The sequence below is a fragment of the Choloepus didactylus genome, chromosome X (genome assembly GCF_015220235.1).
Source record: "Choloepus didactylus isolate mChoDid1 chromosome X, mChoDid1.pri, whole genome shotgun sequence".
NCBI classification, from domain to species: Eukaryota; Metazoa; Chordata; class Mammalia; order Pilosa; family Megalonychidae; genus Choloepus; species Choloepus didactylus.
Window position 1 is genome coordinate 157269915 of NC_051334.1, and position 13519 is coordinate 157283433.

General features: G+C 36.9%; 1 pseudogene; it reads right to left on the reverse strand.

The window, feature by feature from the left end:
- Positions 1 to 209: 209 nt before the first annotated feature.
- On the reverse strand, positions 210 to 1318 carry LOC119523539 (annotated as a pseudogene).
- Positions 1319 to 13519: the final 12201 nt, after the last annotated feature.

Consider the following 13519-nt stretch of genomic DNA (forward strand, 5'->3'; position numbering starts at 1 on the left):
TAGGTAAGAAATCACTGAGAATTTACATGATTACCATAGATTCCTTCTCATATATTACAAGGCTCAAAGTTACAAAGAAGAATAGATGTGTTTGCTGTGTTGTTGGTGTTTTGTTAGTATTTTTAAGTGAAAATTAAGTGTTACTTTTCTGAGGAAATAGCCAGAATAATACTCTCTTAAATTCAGAAACCTACTGGGATAATTTGAAATCAAATATTATTTCTAACCAAATTATACTCTTTTGCCTGCCAAAATACCTTGACAATTTTAATATCTGAAGGCAAGCCTATATGATAATCCCAGCAGTATTCTGGTGATAAGATTTTTGTAGGTTTATTAATAAGGAAATACTTGTTTAGGTGGCTTTCATCATGCCACTGTGCTTCTATGTAATTTTCCTTGTCCTGGAGAATTCCCTTGTAGCATTCCTGGGTGATGTTTAGAACCTGAATGGGTGTTCCTCCAAAAATGGCCACATGGTAATAAAAACCCCCCTGGCCAAATGGGATGAAAGCTGCTGACTCCCTCTGCCTCTCATAGGTAAACTCATCAGGATGTGCCTTGTACCACCAGGCCTGTAGCTGAGCCACTGACTGGCCCAGGATCTCCACTTCAAAGTTGTCTTGGAAGACCTGGTCCACATCCATGCAGAAGAAGAAGTCAACTTCTTGCTGGATGTGACCCACAATGTGCTCCCCAATGATTTTCATGTGCATCATGCTGATGTCCTGCCACCTCTTCTCAGGCTTGATCTCAAACACTTTGAATGAGAGGAGAGGACCCAGCTCTATCAAAGGTATCCTGGAGATATCATCCACCATGATGTAAAATATGACTTTGTGGCCAACCATGAAGTACCTATTAGTGGGTATTATGAATTCCTACAAGTATCGCTCAATGTATTTTCCAACAGCAAAAACCATCAACCCCACAGTAATTTTCTGTTTGGCATAATAGCTTTCTAGGACAGCTGTGTCATAAGTGCCTTCCTACACAACAGGAGCCTTCCAGCTGGTCACCGTCACAACTTCTGGGCGTTTGGATCAAAACAGTCACTTAGCTGTAACTCTTCTTCTTCATCTTTCTTTCCTTTTTCTTTGTCTATGTCTTCTTCTTCTTGATAATTGTGGGTCCCATTGCTAAACCAACTGGGAAACCACCAGCTCTTCTGAGCACTGCTGCCACCATCTTCTGGGTTTTTTGAGTGATATATCCACAGCAAAGAGCCTTCTGGGCTGTTGATATATTCCCAAAACACCACAACTACAGTTGAGACAATCAGCATTGACAGAATTACTTTTCCTTTGACATTCATTATTTTTTTATGCAAAGAATCAACTGGTGCACAGCAGTTCCATAAATATTTCTTGTTGGCCTCATTAAGTTGTGAGTAAAGGGGGAAAGCTGTGCTGCGTTGCGGATAACAGGGAGGGAAGCACTTGAATGCAGGTGGTCAAGGATGGCCTCCCTGGGAGATGGCTGAGTCCTCATCATATGCTTCTTTCCCCACAGTGGAAAAGGCACAACAACAAAGTTCTATCAAGCTCCATTCCACAGAAGGAGGCAGGGCTAGGGAGGGAAAGTGGTGTGTTCCAACTCCTGATCCACAGAACTTGAGCGGCAAGGGCAGGCATGCAACAGTGCTCAGGGCTGGACCGTGCCTCGGCTCCTGGCCCTGGAGGCACCTTCTGCAGCCAGGGCTGATATTAAATTTTATGATTAATGAACTAGACCTGACAGACATTTATAGAACACTACATCCCGCAACAGCAAGATACATATTTTTTCTCAAGTACTCAGGGAACATTCTCGAGGATAGACCACATAATGGGTCACAAAGCAAGCCTTAACAAATTTAGAAATATTGATAATATAAAAAACACTTTCTCAAATCATAAAGCAATGAAGTTGGAAATAAATAACAGGCAAAAGGTCATAAAATTCACAAATATATGGAAGCTGAACAACACATTCTTGGAAAATCAGTGGATAAAGGAAGAAATTATAACATAAATTAGTAAATACCTTGAGGCAACTGACAAGGAAAACACAACATACCAAAACTTACAGGATGCAGCAAAAGCAGTGCTAAGAGGGAAATTTATTGCCATAAATGCCTATATTTAAAAAGAAGAGAATGCAAAAATTGAGGAATTAACTCTTCACCTGGAGGAACTAGAGAAACAATAGCAAACTAACCCCAAAGCAAACAGTAGGAAGGAAATAACACAGATTAGAGCAGATATAAACAAAATTGAGAACAGGAAACAGAAGAGAGAAAATCAGCAAAACCAGAATTTGGTTTGTTGAGAAAATCAATCAAATTGATGGATGCTTAGCTAGGCTAACAACAAAAAGAGAGTGGATGCAAAAAAATACAATCAGAAATGGGGAAGGAGACATAACTACTGACCCTGGAGAAATAAGGAGACACTAAGAAGATACTATGAGCAACTATATGCTAATGAACTAGAAAACTTACATGAAATGGACAACTTCCTAGAAAAGCAGAAACAACCAACATTGACTCAAGAAGAAATAGTAGACTTCAACAAACCAATCACAAGTGATTGAGTCATCAAAAAGCTACAAAAGAAAAAAATGGCTGGACCAGATGGCTTCACATGTGAAGTCTACCAAGAATTCAATAAATAACTATTACAAATACTGCTCAAATTCTTCAGAAACATTGAAGAGGAGGGAATACTACATAACTCATTCTATGAAGCCAACATCACCCTAATACCAAAGTCAGAAAAACATACTACAAAAAAGAAAATTATAGACCAATGTTTTTAATGCATATAGATGCAAAAATTATCAATAAAATACTCATAAATCAAATCCAGCTACACATTAAAATAATTATATGCCATTGCAAGGTGGGATTTTTTCCAGGTATACAAGGCTGGTTCAACTCAAGAAAATCAATTAATGTAATACACCACATTAATGAATCAAAGAAGAAGAAACACATGATCATCTCAATCAATGCAGAAAATGCATTTGACAAAATTCAACACAGTTTCTTGATGAAAACACTTCAAAGTATAGGAATAGAAGGAAACTTTTTCAATATGATAAAGGCAGTATATGAAAAGCACACAGCTAACATCTTACTCAATGGGGAAAGACTGAAAGCTTTCCCTCTAAGATCAGGAAAAAGACAGGGGATGCCCAGAGTCAACACTGCTTTTCAACATTTTGCTGGAACCTTTAGGTAGTGTAATTAGGCAAGAAAAAGAAAAGAAAGGCCTCCAAACTGGAAAGGAAAAAGTAAAACTTTCACTGTGTGCAGATGACATGATTCTATATGTAGAAAATCCAGACAAATCTACAGCAAAGCCAACAGAACTAAGAAATGAATACAGCGAAGTGGCAGGCTACAAGAACAACAAGCAAAAATCAGTAGTATTTCTATACAAAAGTAATGTGCAACAGGAGGAGGAAATCAAGAAAAAAATCCATTTACAATAGCAACCAAAATAATCATGTACTTAGGGATAATTTTAACCAAGTCTGTAAAAGAACTATGCAAAGAAATCTACAAGAAACTGCTAAAAGAAATCAAACAGGACCTACAAAAATGGAAGAATATACTGTGTCCATGGATTGGAAGAGTAAATATAGTTAGCATGTCAATTCTAGCTAAACCGATCTATAGATTCATGCAATACCAACTAAAACCCCAATGACTTGTTTTGCAGAAATAGAAAAAACAATAAGCAAATTTATTTGGAAGGGCAAGGTGCCCTGAATAGCCAAAAAAAGTATCTTGAGAAAGAGGAATGAAGTGGGAGGTCTCACAGTACTGGACTTTGAAACATATTACAAAGTTACAGTTGTCAAAAGAGTGTGGTACTGGAATGAGGATAGATATATACCAACCAATGGAATTGAATTGAATGTGCAGAAAGAAACACTTGCATCTACAGACAGGGGATCTTTAATAAAGTAGTTGAGCCAAAACAACTGGTACATAGAAGCCTCTTCAATAAATGGTGTTTGGAGAACTGGATAGCCTTTTCCAAAAGAAAGAAAAAGGACTCTTACCTCATACATTAAACAAAAATTAACTTGAAATGGATCAAAGACCTAAACATTAGCATTAAGACCATAAGACTATTAGAAGAAAATGTAGGGCAATATCTTAAATACCTTGTGATAGGGGGTGGTTTCCTAGACCTTACACTCAAAGCTCAAGCAACCAAAGAAGAAATATATAAATGGTATCTCCTCAAATTTAAACACATTTGTACATCAAAGGACATTGTCAGAAAAGTAAAAAGGTGGCCTACACAATGGGAGACAATATTCAGAAACCATATATCAGATAAGTGTTTAATCTCCCAAATATATAAAGGGATCCTACAGTTCAACAACAGAAAGGCAAACAACCCAATTAAAAAATGGGCTAAAGACATGGACAGACACTTTTCTGAAGAGGAAATACAAATGGCTCAAAAACATATGAAAAAAATGCTCAACTTCACTGGCTATTAGGGAAATGAAAATAAAAACCACTATGAAATATCATCTCTTATCTATCAGAATGGCAATTATCCAAAAAAACAGAAAATTACAAGTGCTGGAGAGGATATGGGGAAAGATGCACACTCAAGTCATTCTTGCTGGGAATGTAGATTGTTGCAGCCACTCTAGAAGACAGTGTAGCAGCTCCTCATGAAGCTAAGTAAAGATTTTCCATATGACTCAGCTATACCACTACTAGGGATATACTCAGAGGAACTGAAAGTTAAGATACAAATGGACATTTCTAAACCAATTATTCACAATTGCCAAGAGATGGAAACAGCCCGAATGTACATCAATGGATGAGTGGATAAACTAACTAGCACATACACATGATGGAATATTATGCAGTTGTAAGACAGAACAAAGTCATGGATCATGTAATAATGTGGATGAACCTTGACGATCTGTAGAGCAAAGTTAGCCAGAAACAAAAGGACAAATACTGTTTTGTCCCACTAATATGAACTAACATTAATGAGCAAATTTTGAGAGGTAAGTGCTGAGAACACAGGTTATCAGGAGATAGAAAGAGAGTAGAGATCAGGCATTCAATGTTGAAGGACTACAGAATGTCCAACAGGATTGATTGTATTGATCCAGAAATAGAAAGAATAATACTGTGTGATGGTAGCACAATATGGTAAGTACAATGAACAAATATGTCTTTGAATAAAGCTGGAGAAGGAGAGCTAGGGGCATGTATGACACCAGAGGTAAAGATAGACCAGAAAGACTGGGACCGTATAATGTATCAAAAACTAGGGAGGTCAATGATTATGACTAAATATAAAAATATAAAAATGTTATTACATGTGGGAGAACAAATGAATGTCAACCATGCAAAGTGCTGAAAAGGGATGGTATTGGGGCAAAATATAATCAAAGCAAACTGGAGCCTATGGTCAACAGTAACATTGTAATATGCTTACATTAAATGTAACAAAGACAATATACTAAAGCTAAATGTGTATGGGGGGGTATAAGAGAGGGATATGGGAATCTTTGTAGTGTTGTTGTTTGACGTTACTATTATATTGTATTATACAGTATTTTATTTTTATTTTCATTTTTTATTATTCCTAAAATTTTCTTTTGCAGTAATGAATAGTTCAAGTGATGATTATCGTGATAAGTGCACAACTAAATGATGATACCATGAACAATTGACTACACTGTGGATGATTGTATGGTATTTTTCCTATAAAATTGTAGGAAAAATATAAATAGGGTTAAAAGTTCTGGAGAAAACACGGAGAGAGGGATGTACCTATTTTCTGTTGTTTGGGAAGTAGAATGGTGTAGCCCCCTATCTAGAGGATAGTGTGATGGTTCCACAAGAAACTAAGTATGTGGATGCCATAAGATCTTGCAACCTCATTATGGGGTATATACTTGGAAGATCTGAGAGCAGGGACATGAATGGACATTTGCACACTGGTGTTTATGGAGGAAGTATTCATGATTTGCAATGGATGGAAGTGGCCTTAGGGTACATAGACTTATGCACAGAATGGTGAACTGTGCTGTATGTGTGCAATGGAATATTGAGCAACTGTGAGAAGGAGTGAAGCTGTAAGACACACAATAAGGTGAATGAATCATGTCAACAGCATTTTGAGTGAACTACACCAGAAACAAAGGCTTCACCAATATGTACTAACTACAATGTGTAAACTCAGAATTGAATCTTAGAGTACAGCCTAACAGGAAAACGATTATTGCAATGGTCCCTAGACTGTAAGCTCTTACAGCAGTCACATCTATTCTGGAATTGTAATGGCTATCTCCAAATTCTGAAATACTGTTTCCTATGTGTATAACATGGTCAGTCTCTGAAACTTTGGGTATCTGTGACACCTGAAACTCAGAGCTAGAGCTCAGCAGACATGAATGTCAGTATTAGTGCATACAACAACTGTTAGAAAAGTTGAAAAAGAGTCCAGACCTCAAGTAGAGATATGAATGAAGCAGATCTGGTTAGGACTAATGCAAATCAGGCCAAAGGGTAAAGGAAAATATTGACCATGTTTTAAAACTTTGACTTCTGTCTGAGACCAAGGGAAGAGATGTTTATTTGGTACAGGATATGTATCTTCTAGAGCAAACTAAATAATTTAACTTATATGGTCTGTTTATTGAAACACCATAATTACATGGAACTTTTAATAGGAAGTGAGATCCGGTAGGTTTGTCCAGGTTAGTGTGAAATACCAATACCTCTCAAAGTAATTTGGGCAGAGAATAATAAAGTATATAAAGGGCCCCTGTGGAGCTATAAGAAAATGCAGAAATGTTTGATGTCCCCATCTGGGTTATTACTGATATTCTCACAATCATTGAGGACTGAAAATTTGGTATGCCATGCACTTGATCTTGGGCCTTGCCCTTATGAAGCTTGTTACTGCAAAGAAGAGGCTATGCCTACTTATAATTGTGCCTAAGTGTCTCCCCCAGAGTACCTCTTGCTCAGATTTGGCCCTCTCTCTGTAGCTAAGCCAAGTTGTCAAGTGAATTCACTGCCCTCCCCCCTACTTGGGACCTGATTCTCAGGGGTATATATCTCCCTGGCAATGTAGGAAATGACTCCCAGGGATAAGCCTGGACCTGGAATCATGGGAATGAGAAAATCTTCTTGACCAAAAGTGGGAGGCAAAATGAAACAAAACAGTTTCAGTGGCTGAGAGATTTCAAATGAGGTTGAGATGTCACTCTGGAGGGCATTCTTATGCACTATATATATATCCCCTTTTAGGTTTTTGTGTGTTTGGAATAGTTAAAAGTAAATACCCGAAACTATCAAACTGCAACACTGTAGCCTTGTTTTTGAAGATGATTGTATAACTATGTAGCTTACATTGGGGAGACAGTGTGATTGTGAAAACCTTGTGGCCTACACCACTTTAATCCAGTTTGTGGATAGATTAGTAGAAAAATGGAAACCAAAACTTAATGAAAAATAGGATGCGATGGGGGGATGATTTGGTGTTCTTTTTTATTTTTATTTTTGTTTTTATTTTTATTCTTTCTTGTGTAAGGAATATGTCCAAAAATTGAACTATATGATGGCACTAAATGAACAGTTGATTGCACACCATGGATGATTATATGGTATATGAATGTATCTCAATAAAACTGATTTTTTTTAAAAAAGTGAAAAAAGAACATGATCTTTTCTGGGGTACATACAGCTTCAAACCATCACAGCAGCCAAGAGAAGTGACCTCTTTACCCAGCTGGACTGAGACTCATAAACCAACTGAGAGAGAAAGGGTAGGAAGAGGGTGGCATCTGCAATGCAAATCCTTCCTGACAAGCAGCTTGGCCCAAGAAGTACTCTTTCCCTGCCAGGTCTGATGCTCCTTTCACCCACCAAAAGACACCATGTCAACTGAGTGACTTTGCAAAGGGGAATGCTGCTACAACTAGCACTAGACTCTGGAAGCACATTCCTTCTCTGATGGGCCTAATAGATAAATTTACCCTTTATTAGGGCTTACTAGATAATTATAATAATCAAGACAGTATGATATTGGCAGAGAAATAGATCCATGGATCAGTGGGACAGAAAAGAGAATCCATAAATAGAGCCACCCACAAATATGCCCAAACATGTCAATTTTAGACAAAGTTACAAAACCAATTAAATCAGGGAAGTATAACCTTTCCAACAAATGGTGCTGGAGCAATTGGACATCCATAGGCAAAAAAAGAATCTCGAATTTTACCTCACACATTGGATGAGAATTAACTCAATTTGGATCATGGACTTATATGTGTAAAATATAAAGTGATAAAGTGTTTAAAAAAATAAACTTATAGGAGAAAATCTTTGGGATTAAGTGCTGAGCAATGAATTCTTATACTTGACACCAAAAGCACAGTGCATTGAAGGAAAGATTGATAACTTGTATTTCATAAAAATGAAAAACTTTTGCTATGTGATAGACTCTGTAGAGGAAGAAAAGACAGCTTTTAAATTGGGTTTTGCAAAGAATATATGCAAACTACATAATCAAAAAAACACTAGAATTAAAGGTGCATAAAGAATTCTCAAGATTCAACCATAAAAAAAAATCCATTTGGAAAATGGGCAAAAGTTACAAGCAGACATTTCTTGGAAGAGGATATACAGATAGCACATGAAAAGATGCTCAGTGTTGTTAACCATTAGGGAAATACAAAACAAAACCAAAATTCCATAGCTACCACAGAATTATCAAAATGGCTTTAAAGAAAAGAAAAAAATAGTGACAATGCCAAATGTTGATGAAAATGCAGAGAAACTGAATCACACATATATTGCTGGTGGAAATGTAAGGTGGCACAGCCATTCTGGTAAACAGTTTGGCAGTTTCTTAAATAACTAAATCTGCATCTACCAAACAAAACAGCAATTCTATTTCTGGGCATTTGCCTTGGAGAAATGAAAGCTTATGTTCACAATAAACCAGTACATTAATGTGTATCAAAGCTTTATTCACAGTAGCTGAAAACTGGAATAAGCCCAAATGTCCTTCAACAGGTGAATAGTTAAGCAAACTTTGGTATATCCATATCATGGAATACTACTGAGCAAATGAAAAGGAATGAACTGAGCTATTGATACATGCAATAATTCTGCTTTTGTGTGTTCCAAGATATCATTGACTAACAATATACATTCTTCATACATAAAACGGAAGTATCTGAGAAAAATTCTCCAGAGACCTATGCTGAGTGAAAAAAGCCAATATTGAATTGTTACATGCTGTATTATTCCAGTTATATGACATTCTTTAAAGGACAACCTCATAGATATGGAGCACAGATTAAGAGTTGCCAGGACCTAGACATAGGGGGTGGTGGGAGGAAGGTAAGTGTGGTTATAAAAAAGCAACATGAGGAATCCTTGTGATGATGAAACATACTATTATTTTGACTGTGTTATTGGATAAAAGAATGTAAGCAAGTGAAAAAGTTCCATGAAACTAAACACATGCACACACATACATATAGACAAAAGAATCCAAGTAATACTGGCAAAATATGAACAAGCTCAAGGGATTCTATCAATGTCAGTATCTAAGTTGCAAAATATATTATATTTTTGCAAGAAGTAACTATTGGTCCCTCTGTATTATTCCTTATAACTGCATGTGAATTTAAAACTGTCTAAAAATCTGAATAAAAATTCTGCTAAACATAGACATTATCTGCAAAATAAAAGTAATGAAAATAATTTAAATTTGTATAGGTAAAACACACATATATTTGCATGTATATGTGTGTATGTATGCATGTACATTTGTAAATATATGTGTGCATGTGCAGAAAGATTGCTCCAATAATATAGCAAACAGAGTAAAATATTAACGAGGTGAATCTGCATAAAGGATATATGGGTGTTCTATTTTTTTCCAATTTTATTGAGATATATTCACATAGCATACAATTATCCAAAGTGTACAATAAATTGTTCACAATGCCATCAGAGAGTTGTGCATTCATCACCAAAATCAATTTTCAAACATTTTCATTACTCCAAAAAAATAAAAATAAGAATAAAATTTAAAATAAAAAAGAACAGCCCAAACATCCCATCCCCCATCCCCCCATTATTCATTCAATTTTTTTCCCCATTTTTCTACTCATCTGTCCGTACGCTGGATAAAGGGAGGGTGAGCCACAAGGATTTCACAATAACACACTCACACAGTGTAAGATATATATATATATATGTAAGCTATATGTAGAATTATCATCATCATCATGAATCAAGGCTACTGGTTTGCAGTTCAACAGTTTCAAGTATTTCCTTCTAGCAATTCCAATACATTAAAAATTATAAAGGGATAATTATATAATGCATAAATGACCTCCAGAATGAACTTTTGTCTCCATATGAAAACTCTCAGCCACTGAACTTTGTTTCAATTCTCTTCCCCTTTTTGGTCAAGAATGCTTTCTCAATCCCATGATGCCAGGTCCAGGCTCATCCCTCAGAGTCATGGCCCACATGGCCAGGGAGATTTACATCTCTGGGAGTCATGTCCCACATATGGGAGAGGGCAGTGAGTTTACTTGCAGAGTTGGCTTAGAGAGGCCACATCTAAGCAACAAAAGAGGTTCTCTCGGGGTGACTCCTAGGCACAATTGTAAGTAGGATTAGCCTCTCCTTTGCAGTAACAAGCTTCATAAGGGCAAACCCCAAGATTGACAGCTCAGCCTTCTAAATTGGTAGTCCCCAGTGCTTGTGAGAATATCACAAATTCCCCAGGTGGGGAAGTTTAGTATTTCCATTTTTTCCCCAGTCCCTCAAGGGGACTTTGCTAATACATTTTATTTTGCATTTAATTTATTTTATTTTTAAATGCAATTTTATTGAGATATATTCACACAACATAGAATCATCCAAAGTGTACAATCAATTGTTTACAGTGTCATCATATTTGTGCATTCATCACAATAAATTTTTTGAACATTTTCATTACTACAAAAAAAATAAAAATGTGAATAAAAATAAAAATAAAAGTAAAAGAGAACACCCCAAACATCTCATACTCCTCCCCCCATTATTCATTTAATATTTGTTCCCCTTTACTCATCTGTCCATACACTGGATTAAGGGAGTGTGAGCCACAAGATCTCACAATCAGTCACACTGTACAAGCTATATAGTTATATAATCATCTTCAAGAATCAAGGATACTTATTGCTGACAGGGCGATGCAGGAATGAGACACGGACACAAAGCTAAGAGTTAAGGGAGCAGGGGGCCCACTCACCTCTAGGGCGAATGGACGCCAATGCATCTTTGCTCCAGCTATTTATTAGAGCAGATCACGTGCATATGCTCGAGGTACATCAGGTGTAGTTACATCAGGTGTGTACATCTTGTTTCCATCAGGAACGTCATAGTCACAAGACTTACATCAGGTGTATATCGTCATCATAGTCACAAGACTAACATCAGGCGTTTACATTCATCATCATAGTTACAAGTTAGTTACAAGTTACACATCTTTACAGGGCGGGCCTGCATGGTATTCTATGCAGGCCTGCGGCTCAGCGTTTTAAGCCACCACCCTAGATATGCCTCAGGCAACATGGAAAACTCAGTTTCCCACAGATACTGGATTACAGTTCAATAGTTTCAGGCATTTCCCTCTAGCTGTACTAATAGACTAAAAACTAAAAAGGGATATCTGTGTAATGCATAACAGTAACATTCAGAATGACCTCTCAACTCCATTTGAAATATCTCAGTCACTGAAACTTTATTTTTCTTTTCATTTTTCTTCCCTATTTGGTCAGGAAGGCTTTTCCAATCTCACATTGCTGGGTCCAGGCTCACCCCTGGGAGTCATGTCCCATGTTGCCAGAGAGATTTACACCCCTAAGAGTCATGTCCCACATAGGGGAGAGGTCAGTGAGTTCATTTGCCAAATGGGCTTAGAGAGAAACAGGCCATAACTGAGCAACAAAAGAGGTTCTCTGGGGGTGACTATTAGGCAAAATTATAAGTAGCCTTAGTGTCTCCTTTGCAATAACAAGCTTCATAAGGGCCAACCCCAAGATCGAGGGCTTGGTCTACTACAATTGTAGTCCCCAATGCTTTTGAGAATATCAAGAAGTGTGGGATGTTTACTATTTCCACATTTTCCCCCAGTCCCTCAAGGGGGCTTTGCAAATACCTATTCTCTGCCAAATTTACTCTGGGATGTATTAGGGTTTCATGTTTACCTGAACAAACCAACCAGATCTCACCCCCTATTCAAGGTTCCATGTAATTATGGTGTTTGAATAAATTGACCACAGAAGTTAAATTATATCATGTGCTACAGAAAATATAGACTTTTCACAAAATAAACATTTTTTTTTCCTTTGGTCTAACACAGAAGTTGAGGTTTTAAAATGCAATCAATGTCATCCTTTTCCCTTTAGTCTGGTTTACTTTAGTTCTAAGCAAGTCCATCTCATTGAAATCTCTAATTGAAGTCTGATCTTTTTTTCAGCTTCTTTAACATTTGCTGTATGGGGTAACACTGATATTCATAGCTGCTGAACTCTGGCTCTGAGCCTCAGGTGTCATACAGATACTCAAAGTTCAAGGGAACAACCAGGTTATACACAAACAGCTCAGCATCTCAGAATTTAAAGATAACTGTTACAACTCATGAAAAGATGTGACTGCTCTAAGAGCTTGCAATCTAAGAAACTTTATCATAAGCCTTGCCCTGATAACCTATGCTCTAAGATTCAACTTTCAGTGTTTGCACATCATAGTTAGTCCATATCAGTGAGGTGTTATAATGTTTGTCTTTTTTTCAATTCTGGCTTATTTCACTCAACATATTGTTTTCAAGGTCAATTCACCTAGTTGCATACCTCACAACTTCATTCCTTCTTGTAGCATCAATATTCCATTGTATGTATACACCATAGTTCACCATTCCATTTATCAGTCAATGTACCCTTAGGCCACCTCCATCCATTGTGAATCTTGAACACTGTGTGCAATGTCCACTCCTGTACTTGCTCTCAGTTCTTCCAAGTATATGCCCAATAACTGGGTTGCAGGACCATATTGACAACCCCAGAGTTAGCTTCCTGTATAACCACTACACTGCCCTCCAGCTGAGCTGTGCCATTCTACTTCCCTTCCAACAGGACTAGGTACATCTTCTCTCCACTTGTATCCATCACTTGTATCCCTCTGTTTATCTTGTAAACAGTTTTATTAACACACCATACAATCCATGTTAAGTCAACAATGATTCCCCATATAGTCACATAAGTATATTATCTATATGAGGACATTTCCATTTCTTCCACAAGAAAGAGGAAAAGGAGAAAAAAATGGAGAAAATAAATATAAAATTTAGAAGATAAAAACAAAAATAAAATATAAATAATGAAAATGTCAGACAACAGCACCACCAAGAATCCCATATCACTTCCTTCCTTATATTTCCCTCTTATAGATGTTTAGCTTTGTTATATT